Raw genomic sequence first — 885 nt, forward strand, 5'->3', positions numbered from 1 at the left:
CTTGACAAACAGATAAGAGGTGACCCTGTCTTGCGCATTTAGGGCAATCTGCCCACTGAAATGGTCAGTCGTCTCTAGCCCGCTTCTGAAAATACGCCAGGCAGGATGCATAAGACTGTTGCAGTATGGGGTGAAATGGGGTGCTTTGTTTATGTGTGGAAGAACACATGTGCTGTTGTTTGTATGCTGCTCAGATGTCACTTTCTGGGGTTACTATTTACTGGAGCAATGTCCACCCATGAATTTAAGTGGTGGTCCACTGCTCTGTAACTTCATAGAACAGTGCTAAATTCAGCACTTCCTCCAAATAAGGGTCATCAGATTGTAAAACCTACAGTTGGGTGCTGCACAGATGATCACATCTCTAATCAAGAGTTCTGCATAGATTCTTTGGTGGTTGACATGAAAAACTTGCATTGGGGACTGAACCCCGAGAATTCAGCTGCCCATGATAGAATTGACCTGGTTGCTTGAAACACTGGTAAAACTTGAGGCAAGCACAAATCACTTGACAATTTCTTTGGTAGGAGCACTGAATAAAGAACAAATTTCTTTGAAAGGAAGTTTATTGGGTTCTGTCAGAAGGGGCAGCTTGCACAGTAACTGATAAGTTTTTGGTGGAATCCATTACAAGAAAAGAAATTTAGCAGTGCCATCGTCTTTTACCATAAATGCTGTAAAGTGCTGCCTCATCCATTTTTAGTATGAGTCCCAGTCTTCCGATTTTTCCTTGTATGGAGGGAACGATACAGGATTGATCATCTACTGCTGCAGTACCCTTGTCAGTAGGTCCTCCATACACTTTTGACTTTCCAATCATTGAGCTATCAGCTGCTTCATAACAGCAGCAAGAGATTTTTCAGCCATGCTGGCTAGAAAGAAGGA

Source organism: Schistocerca nitens, chromosome 2 (genome assembly GCF_023898315.1).
Source record: "Schistocerca nitens isolate TAMUIC-IGC-003100 chromosome 2, iqSchNite1.1, whole genome shotgun sequence".
In the NCBI taxonomy this organism is placed as follows: domain Eukaryota; kingdom Metazoa; phylum Arthropoda; class Insecta; order Orthoptera; family Acrididae; genus Schistocerca; species Schistocerca nitens.